Here is a 10,503-nt window from a genome sequence, read left to right as displayed (position 1 = left end):
ATGACTCAACTTCTAACACGTCATGACCAATGTTAGTCGCTACGTACTATTCAGCTTACCTTAGGGACCCTAGACTAGATATGTTAAGCATATTATTATGAGCCTGTATCGCTTACCGAGATCGTGAGTTAGCCAGTTTATAAGATATATACTTAAGCAATTCAAAACATGTAGCATATAAATATAAATAGAAAGTATGTAAGTATCATATAACTCCCTGTAGGCTCAGTTTAATATACTAAATAGTTTAAAGAATACATCGACGACTTATTTATATATAACAGATACATATATAGACTCTGTGACATATATTATCAGGGTCTGAGTCACACAAGAGCCACCCTACAATAGAACCTGTCTAGATTATATAACTATATACAAAAGATACTAGCCTTCTAAAATTCTATACAAGCAAAGGGCAAAAGACCACTATACTACTAAGCTACTGATAGATGCTGACTAGAAGAACTCATCCACTGATATAGAAAGTCACAGAGACATGCATGTGAGTTCGCTGTTATGGGCCTCCTCTGCTGCTTTCCGTCACTGGGTCCACACTTGGTCCCAATGTAAGACCCAGAATCCTTGAAAAGTCTTATTATGATCAAGTCTCAAATTCTACAGTTATTTATAGCCTTAATTTCAGAGATTATTTTATTAAAGATAATTAAGGCAAGTTTTGATTTATTGGATTTGAGATAAGTTATGATTATTATCCAATTTTATAATTATTGGATTATTTTCTATATTTAAAGTATAAGGTTGATAGTTATGAAATAATAAGGATTTTATATGAATTGGATTAGATAAGTAATATTTTAAATATTATTACTGCTATTTTGGAAAATGAAGAAATTAAGTATACTATTTCTAATTTTTAGATTTGGGCATTTTATTGAAAATAATTTGTGAAATTGATGAGCAAATAGTATTTTCTATGTACAAATAATGTTGGATTTAATTGGGGTTTCAATTACTATATTATCCCTATTTTTGAGTGAAATTACCATAATGCCCTTAACCCTAATTTTCAAAATAAAACCCTAAGATCCTACCCGGTAGCCCATTGCTTCCCCGTGCCCCAGCTGCAGCTGAAACCCTTCTTTTCCTAACTCAGCAGCAGCGCTTCTCTTCCATGAAGGAACGAAAACAGAATAGAGAGGGAGAAGGACTTAGCGCCGCCGGCTGGGTACTGCCGCCGTGACCGCCAGACTGCCACACGCGAGGAGCGCCGCCATCGAAGTCGCCCCGTTCATCCCTGCCCAGTCGCGGTTCTGACAACCATCACCCTATTCCGTCGCTGGAGATCTCGGAGCCGCCGCTCATTGCTCCATCCTTGTCACCGCCACTGCCTCCATGTCTTCCAATAGCGCCACCATCGCCGCCGTGGATCGCGACCAGAGGGGAGCACGAAATCGAGAGAGAGTGAGGCGTGGAGATGGCGTCTCGTCGTGCACAGCCATGTGTCGTCACTGCCGTCTGAACAGTCGCCGTCGCCCTGGGGTGTAGTCCGCCGCTGCCGCCAGTGGAGGTCACTGCTGTGGAACGGAGGTGAGAGAGGGAAGCAAGATGAATCCCCTCCGCTTCTGGTGCTCTGGTTTGCCGCCACTGCCGCCGGAATCCTTGGCCGCCGCTCCTACCGTTGCTCCATTTGAGTTCTGGGTGAGCGCGCCCCATTGCCTTTGGAAGCCGCTGCTTGGGCCAGGATGCTATGGTGGTTGCTAATGAAGCCGCTGTTGATGGGCTGCTATGTTCAGTAAATTCTGCGAGTTTCGACTTCTCGGTAAGGCTTTTATTTGTGGTTTCGGTCACTTTGAATTTCGAGAAGGTTTTGATGCTGCGCGGTTTCTATTGACAAGTTTCATTTTGAAATGTTTTGAGAAAGGTTTTAAGTACTCCTTGAATTCTGAATTCTTGCAAGACTAAAACAAACCTTGAACAGTTGAAACGTTCTAGAGTTTATCATGGGGATTGAAGTTGGTTTTGCTTAAGTAAAGGAAACGGCTTTGAAAGAAGTAAATGATTACGTGACTTGGTTTGGCTTAGATCCTATTTTCCTACTCAAATCGGAAAGCCAATGTTTTAATGATTTTAAATGAATTTGGTGAAGTGAGTTATGTTATTCTCCCCTAAAGACTTGGGACTCTGCCGAGAAACCTTTGTTATAAAATCCCATTGTTGGATGGGTAATTTTGAATATCTCAAAGAGGCTTTTAACTTGCCATGATTATGGAAGTTTTGAAAAGAGGATGCTGAGAGTGACATTGTTTTAAAAGGGGAATTTACCTTGAGTAAAAGTGGCTTATGAGCCTGAGATAATTTGAGAAATGAGATCTTTAAAGCCAAGGCTGAAAAGAGTTGAAACTTAATTTCAAAGTGAAATGAATTGAGAAAATGATTTATGGCTTAAATGCCGATTTCATGATTTTGATGATTTTGAATATGGAAGTACTATTTTGTTGAGAGCCGGAATGGCTGTGTATGTTTATACATATTGATTGGTTCTAGATTGAACCGTGAGCCGGAATGGCTGTGTAAGATATTGATTTATGGCTGATTGCTGAATGAGTTGTGAGCCGTATGGCTGATTATGAATTATGAACTTAAGCCGAAGGGCTGTATTTATTGATAAATTGGCTGGTTCTGGATTGAACCGTGAGCCGGATGGCTGAGATGGATGGTGATCCATGGTTGAGTATAAATGCATGTATGCAATTGAATGAATTGTGAATTTAAGCCGGATGGCTGAGATGAACTGCTACTTGTTCTACTTGCTGTAACTGTTTGTTTGTGCTTGAACTTCCTATCTGTGTTTGCATCTGGGACTCTGTTGGATTGTGGTGATTGGTTGTTGGTTGGATTGTTTGGACCTAGGGCCGTGGTTGGAAAGAGATGAACTGATGGTTGATTTCGGTTTTGTATTTCTGGTTTGGAATAAAATTATGAAAGGCTATTTTGGTTCCGCATAGATAAACCGTTTTGAAAGGCTTTTGAGTTTTTGAGAATTGAATGGTTCCTCTTTCAGAAAAGATTTCCGACTTTACTTTTATTGTAAGCTGTTGTTTTTGAAAAGAGGCATAAGACGGTTATTAATCACTGGTACGGTTTATCTCTACGTATCCTATTACAGTAATTCCCAAAAACCCTCTACTGAGAACCCTTTCGAGGATGATGTTCTCACCCCCTACATTTTTTCCCTGTATATACATATGGATGTACTCTTTATGAGTTTTGAAAGTTGTATGGTATCTATGGATGTATCATTATCGAATGGAAGTAGTCTTGGGAGCCGTATTGCGGTTTAAAGTTTTAAACAGGCTCATATTTTAGTATTAAATAGCATAAGTATCGTCGTAATGTCCGAGCTATCAGAGTCGCGCAGCCGGAAGTGTGAGCTTTGGTAGTTAGGGTGTTACATTATGGTATCAGAGCAGTCCTTCCTGTAGAGCCTGAGGAATGGACCGACTATGCTTTAGTTGCATACTCTGAGTGTTTGTCATGTATTAGGTCTTGTCGAATGACGAGAATTAGAGCTTTATGCACATGACGATCTATTGATTTAACGCTGTTAGTCTTGCATTGCATAATTCCTGATATTAAGTTTGGCCGGCTTAATACTAGTGAATTATGTATATGAAAGCACTGATGGGTTATCATAGATGAAATACGAGTTTTGAGTAAAGCAAATCGTGGGTTTTGGGAAAGTTAGAAACTATTTCTCGAGGCTATTCAGTTGTGTGTCTTGAATTTTGTTCGAGTCGACCTGTTCTTTTATATCCTAACTTGAAGCTCTTGTTTGCTAGTCCTTTTGAAAAGTAGTTTGATTTTTCAACTCTATTCCTCTATCCATGTGCATTCTTGTTTGATCTTAAGTGCATATGCTTGTTTGAAATCCTTGTTGTATCTATCTTCCTTGGTTTGAGTTCTTGATTCGTGTATTCTTTGATATAGCCTTGAACTTGTCCTATTGTATTGTGCATTTTAACTCCGGATTCCGAGTTCATTCTTAGAGAACTTGTTGATTCAGTTTTCCTTTTATTTGACAGTGATTACAGCTAATTTTGAGATTTTATGAAAATTGCTGTTGATTAGATATATACTTATTTGTATATATAAAATTTTGAAGATTACTCATATCGTTTAGCAACTATCTATTTTAATACCTCACCTGTATTTTTACTGGTTTACGGAATTGCACTTACTTTAAAAGTAAATTGACTTTCTAGTAATTTTACTATAGTTCCAATGCACATCTTCAATTGATTAAGTATTTGGAATATTTTTCAAAATTTTGAAAAGAAAGGATTTTTCCACTTTTGTCTCGGTTGAGTTTCGTTTGATAATCTTTACTTAACTTATTTTGAATTGAGTTTGATTTAGCATGCTATATGGCTTATGCCATTGTTGTTCTTTTGAAAATGTTGGACTCATGGCTTTCTTCTTATGAGCGGACTAGAGTCTCTTTTAAGCTTTCCATCTACATGAATGTCATGCTTGACTTTGTTTTTAACTAATCTTTTACATCTCGTGAACATTACCATTGATCTTGGTTTTTCTTCTCTGGTGAACCTCATTCTTATATGAGTCAGTTTGATTCGTTTCAAAACAGTGCATCGTTTAATCTCTCATTATCTTTACAAGAGTTTTTAGTCAAAGATTTATCCTTGGGAAATTACTAATGATTGGGTTGTATTTTCCTATGACTTTTGTATTCTTTTGAATCAATTAAAAGCTTATTTGGTGTCTCATGCCTAGTGGATCTTGTTTAAACTACCTTGATTTAAGATCCTTTCTTGCATGGCTTGACTTCTTTTTAGTACATCTTAAACTTCTTGAATGTTCTTCTAAGATGGTGATTTCAAGAACCCTTTTGGAGTCTTGTTTTGAACCTTTTAAAGAAGTTTCGAATTCTCTTTGAAGAAATATTAAACGGAATTTATTTTCTGTTGTTTGATTGAGATTAAAACCATTGTCCAATTTTGACGAAATTAATTTAAAGTTAGCATCCGCCATTTTAAATGAAGTTTTGAAAAGCTTCCTTGTTTAGTGGAAACCGGTTTGTTTGTAACGCACCACTTATTTCCTTACCAGATTGTGTGCAAATTTTTACCTTGGAGTTTCTTTTCTAAAAAGAGTTTAACTTCCTCTTTCGCCCTTGCTATGAATGTTATACATGCTTGTTTGAATATGGACTTTGGAGATTTTTGGACAAGCATTTGATTTCTCTTCCGAGTTTTTATGAACTGCTTTTGGTTAAGTTGTGCATCTAATTATCTTTCTAAAATATTTGAGGAAATATTTTAGCTCTTAGCCAAACTTGTGAGCACCTTTTTTTAAAATTCTACATGATCTGTTTCAACATAAAATTGTATTACAGCAAAGCCACGTTATTGCTTTTGTTATTCTCTTGGAGAATGTTTGTTACTTAACCTTTCTTTTAGACTGCGAGGTGGTTTTTCGCAAGTTTTCGACTCTTTCATGAACAATGTATTCGAAAGTATTTGTAATTGTGCTCTTGAGTTCTGTGAGCTTTGCCTTGGGTTTGAAATATTCTCTTCTGTAAACCTCATACTTCATCGACTCAGTTTGAGTTTGTTTCAAGCTGATGCGCTGGTTGTCTTCTTGTTGATCCTATTGAACTTCTTTGATCTAAGGGTTATCTTTGAAGTTGTCAATTGAATTATGTCTAGCAAACTTCATTGCTTGAACATCCTTGTTTATCTGGGATTGGATATATTCTTTCAAATCTATGAGTATTGTCTTTGACATTCGTCTCTCCCTTCTAAGATCTTGTATTCTTCTGAGTAGACTCGAGAATTGTTTTGATATCACGTGCGACTTGTAGACATAGTAACGCGATACGTTAGTTCTTTAAGACGTGATGGGTATACGGAAGTTGAAGCGGTAGGTGTGCAACGTATGAGTTGTGGGCGTTCTGTTCCTTGCGAACGGGTTTGTGGTTGTCAGGCTTGTGATCAAATTTGGGGTTTGTAAAGTGCTTGATGGAGTTGGAAAGTTGAAACTTTGAGGTTGATGTGAAATTAGTGTGCGGAGATTGAGCACGTCGTTTTAACTCCATCCTGTTTGATAGCCTTTGATGCCTTGCCCTTCTACCACATGATTGACCCATGTTATCTTTTGCATTGAGCCTACCTTGTAACGTTTGCTTTGCAATCACACTCCTACCTTCACATCCTTATTCTTATGACAATCAAAGTATTTGAAAGTCGTATATATGATTATATTTTGGGATATTTTTGCTTCTTCCTTAAATGTGTTCAAGGGTGAACTGTTATGGAATTTCTTTCATTTTGTATCAATTTTCGAGGGCGAAAATTTTTATAAGGTGGGTAGAATGTAAGATCCGGAATCCTTGAAAAGTCTTATTATGATCAAGTCTCAAATCATACAGTTATTTATAGCCTTAATTTCAGAGATTATTTTATTAAAGATAATTAAGGCAAGTTTTGATTTATTGGATTTGAGATAAGTTATGATTATTATCCAATTTTATAATTATTGGATTATTTTCTATATTTAAAGTATAAGGTTGATAGTTATGAAATAATAAGGATTTTATATGAATTGGATTAGATAAGTAATATTTTAAATATTATTACTGCTATTTTGGAAAATGAAGAAATTAAGTATACTATTTCTAATTTTTAGATTTGGGCATTTTATTGAAAATAATTTGTGAAATTGATGAGCAAATAGTATTTTCTATGTACAAATAATGTTGGATTTAATTGGGGTTTCAATTACTATATTATCCCTGTTTTTGAGTGAAATTACCATAATGCCCTTAACCCTAATTTTCAAAATAAAACCCTAAGATCCTACCCGGTAGCCCATTGCTTCCCCGTGCCCCAGCTGCAGCCGAAACCCTTCTTTTCCTAACTCAGCAGCAGCGCTTCTCTTCCATGAAGGAACGAAAACAGAATAGAGAGGGAGAAGGACTTAGCGCCACCGGCTGGGTACTGCCGCCGTGACCGCCAGACTGCCACACGCGAGGAGCGCCGCCATCGAAGTCGCCCCGTTCATCCTTGCCCAGTCGCGGTTCTGACACCCATCACCCTATTCCGTCGCTGGAGATCTCGGAGCCGCCGCTCGTTGCTCCATCCTTGTCACCGCCACTGCCTCCATGTCTTCCAATAGCGCCACCATCGCCGCCGTGGATCGTGACCAGAGGGGAGCACGAAATCGAGAGAGAGTGAGGCGTGGAGACGGCGTCGCGCGGAGAGGGACTCGCCGCTGCCGTCGCGCACAGCCATGTGTCATCACTTCCGTCTGAACAGTCGCCGTCGCCCTGGGGTGTAGTCCACCGCTGCCGCCAGTGGAGGTCACTGCTGTGGAACGGAGGTGAGAGAGGGAAGCAAGATGAATCCCCTCCGCTTCTGGTGCTCTGGTTTGCCGCCACTGCCGCCGAAATCCTTGGCCGCCGCTCCTACCGTTGCTCCATTTGGGTTCTAGGTGAGCGCGCCCCATTGCCTTTGGAAGCCGCTGCTTGGGCCAGGATGCTATGGTGGTTGCTAATGAAGCCGCTGTTGATGGGGCTGCTATGTTCAGTAAATTCTGCGAGTTTCGACTTCTCGATAAGGGTTTTATTTGCGGTTTCGGTCACTTTGAATTTCGAGAAGGTTTTGATGCTGCGCGGTTTTTATAGTTGATTCACCGGAGATTCTGGCCGCCGCCGGAGCTATTGCCGGGGCCGGTTCGAAGTCGCAGCTGCTTCGTGTTGTTATTCCGGTAAGAAATTATGTTTCGAAAGCCTTACGTTAGTGTCCCGTACGTGTATTAAAGCCTTTATTGTATTAATGTTCCTAGAGTTAGTAACTGAGGTTGCTTGTTGTAATTTAGAGCTGTTTATGCTGCTGCGAAAATGTGTGGGGCTGTGCTTTGAAGCTGCCTTTGATTTTGAGTTGAGGTGAAAAAGAACTTATGAGGCGCTTGGATTATGGAATTGCGTTTTGAGGTAGGGGCGCTTTCCGAAAACTAGAGTTTATTATTGGAATTATTACATATGGGTACTGATGTGAGATATTGTGTATTTGATGATTGTATCTACCTTATGTATTATTTGATTGACTCGAATGACTATGGATGTTGGTTTGGCTGAATTGTTGTGTGGCTTATGAAATGTAATGTTTGAAGTTGATTCTTTAAAGATTTGAAATGAGTTTAATCCGTCGAGGATTGGTTTGAATTGAGTCAATTATTTTGATGATGTGAAAGATAGAATCCTCTTGAAATTCAGCCTGGGTTACTTTAACTGATTTGGTTTTGATAAATGATTTATTGCGGAACCGATTCTTTAAAGCTTTAGAAATGAGTTAAATCGGTTGATATTGAGTTGATTTCTGAAATGGTTTCCTTGAGATATGCCACTGAGGCGACTGTTGGATTTAGCTTGCTTTTGAATTGATTTCTGGTTTTGAACTGTTGAAAAGGAATGAGAAACGGTTTAGTTGGGACCCGAACCGGGTGGCAAAAGTCCAAGTTTTAGGGGAGGTGCTGCCGAAATTTCTATAAAATCCGAGTCTATTGAATGTTGTCTGGAAAAATGATGAGTTAAAGACTTCTACTATTTTATTTGAATTATCGAGAAAATGATGATTCATACTTTTGAAATGAATTATTAAAGAGGAAATTGTGATTTAGTCTTGCTTCTTAAGAAAGGCATTGTATCTCGTTCAGGAGAAAGTTATTTAGATGAAACTTGTGTTTTAAAGCTATTTGAATGTGAAAAGGGTTTATGCCTTTGAATTTGACTTGGGGGTTTCAATTAAAGAGTTTTAATGATTTTGAAAAGACCTAACTGTCTATTGACAAGTTTCATTTTGAAATGTTTTGAGAAAGGTTTTAAGTACTCCTTGAATTCTGAATTCTTGCAAGACTAAAACAAACCTTGAACAGTTGAAACGTTCTAGAATTTATCATGGGGATTGAAGTTGGTTTTGCTTAAGTAAAGGAAACGGCTTTGAAAGAAGTAAATGATTACGTGACTCGGTTTGGCTTAGATCCTATTTTCCTACTCAAATCGGAAAGCCAATGTTTTAATGATTTTAAATGAATTTGGTGAAGTGAGTTATGTTATTCTCCCCTAAAGACTTGGGACTCTGCAGAGAAACCTTTGTTATAAAATTCCATTGTTGGATGGGTAATTTTGAATATCTCAAAGAGGCTTTTAACTTGCCATGATTATGGAAGTTTTGGAAAGAGGATGCTAAGAGTGGCATTGTTTTAAAAGGGGAATTTACCTTGAGTAAAAGTGGCTTATGAGCCTGAGATAATTTGAGAAATGAGATCTTTAAAGCCAAGGCTGAAAAGAGTTGAAACTTGATTTCAAAGTGAAATGAATTGAGAAAATGATTTATGGCTTAAATGCCGATTTCATGAATTTGATGATTTTGAATATGGAAGTACTATTTTGTTGAGAGCCAGAATGGCTGTGTATGTTTATACATATTGATTGGTTCTAGATTGAACCGTGAGCCGGAATGGCTGTGTAAGATATTGATTTATGGCTGATTACTGAATGAGTTGTGAGCCGTATGGCTGATTATGAATTATGAACTTAAGCCGAAGGGCTGTATTTATTGATAAATTGGTTGGTTCTGGATTGAACCGTGAGCCGGATGGCTGAGATGGATGGTGATCCATGGTTGAGTATAAATGCATGTATGCAATCGAATGAATTGTGAATTTAAGCCGGATGGCTGAGATGAATGTTGTATGCGAGTATGCTTGTGTTTTCTCTCTGGTTGTAAGGGTGACAGGGCACCGATACCCTCTAATGGCGACAGGGCGCAGATACCCTCTAATGATAATAAAGCGCAACAGAGAGACTGTGTCCGGGTTAGCTACCGGACACGTCGGGTTGGCTTGGTAACCGACAGATGATATCATCAGCCACTAGGGACAGGCATGCATCATATGCATTTGTGTGACATTGGTTCGGTGTGCATATTATACTTGGTTTGCCTATGTGATTAATTGCTCACTGTTCTACTTGTAATAACTGTTTGTTTGTGCTTGAACTTCCTATCTGTGTTTGCATCTGGGACTCTGTTGGATTGTGGTGATTGGTTGTTGGTTGGATTGTTTGGACCTAGGGCCGTGGTTGGAAAGAGATGAACTGATGGTTGATTTCGGTTTTGTGTTTCTGGTTTGGAATAAAATTATGAAAGGCTATTTTGGTTCCGCATAGATAAACCGTTTTGAAAGGCTTTTGAGTTTTTGAGAATTGAATGGTTCCTCTTTCAGAAAAGATTTCTGACTTTACTTTTATTGTAAGCTGTTGTTTTTGAAAACGGGCATAAGACGGTTATTAATCACTGGTACGGTTTATCTCTACATATCCTATTACAGTAATTCCCAAAAACCCTCTACTGAGAACCCTTTCGAGGATGATTTTCTCACCCCCCTACATTTTTCCCCTTTCAGGATATGGGCGCAGAAGTTACGAAGAGTTTATTTGGTTTTTGAGAACTCTGTATTGCT

The 10,503-nt window shown here is 38.5% G+C and overlaps 1 long non-coding RNA gene across 1 annotated transcript; it reads left to right on the top strand.

Moving 5' to 3' along the window:
* On the top strand, positions 1,757-10,503 carry LOC110268937. The gene is made up of 4 exons (XR_002357716.1): positions 1,757-1,783; positions 7,667-7,749; positions 7,861-7,975; positions 10,447-10,503. It is a non-coding gene; the product is annotated as an uncharacterized LOC110268937 (long non-coding RNA).

Source organism: Arachis ipaensis, chromosome B02, assembly GCF_000816755.2.
Source record: "Arachis ipaensis cultivar K30076 chromosome B02, Araip1.1, whole genome shotgun sequence".
In the NCBI taxonomy this organism is placed as follows: Eukaryota; Viridiplantae; Streptophyta; class Magnoliopsida; order Fabales; family Fabaceae; genus Arachis; species Arachis ipaensis.
The sequence above is the reverse complement of the archived record's forward strand: the minus strand, read 5'-3'. Positions and strand labels throughout refer to the sequence as shown.